Source organism: Zeus faber (genome assembly GCF_960531495.2).
Source record: "Zeus faber genome assembly, chromosome: 6".
Lineage (NCBI taxonomy): Eukaryota > Metazoa > Chordata > Actinopteri > Zeiformes > Zeidae > Zeus > Zeus faber.
Window position 1 is genome coordinate 19,546,529 of NC_137201.1, and position 622 is coordinate 19,547,150.

The following is a 622-nucleotide window of genomic DNA, read 5'->3' on the forward strand; positions in this document are numbered from 1 at the left end:
TAAAAACATGAAAACACATTTTCTTCCATTTTTTCTGTTCTTACTTCCATCAAAAGAAAAAAGAGTGTATACGGTGTAAATAAGATTAGTCTACATTTAAGAACAGCATAGACGTTTCCTCCAAAGTGTCCTGCCCAATAAGCATAGGATCTGCTCCATCGAACAAACATATATACTGATATATGCTGAAAAATATAATGTAAGATATTTAAAAATACACTTGACTTTATGGAAGGACTCCGCAGTATTTGCAGTAAATGCTAAAATATTTTCATTTTTCTTCAAGAATACAAAATATATATTTGATATAATTGAAATATATAACTAATTAATATTTTTCTGGAATATTGTAAAAAAAAGAATGGCTCGGGAGTGACTACCAAAATTCATTCTAATATTCTCAAATTATGTTTTAATGGAATGAGCTTATGTTAATGCCAATTTATGGTCCCTTGTAAATGAACCTTTACACCGTGTGGATTTATCTCAGATTATTGGTCGACATGAATGAGTTGGGGCCTTGTTGACAACTTTGGAGGTAATTATGAAGTTCTCAAATGCTGACTGTGTTACCCTGCAGTACGTATTCCGTCATTTCTCAAATTTCTTTAAAAGAAAGAAA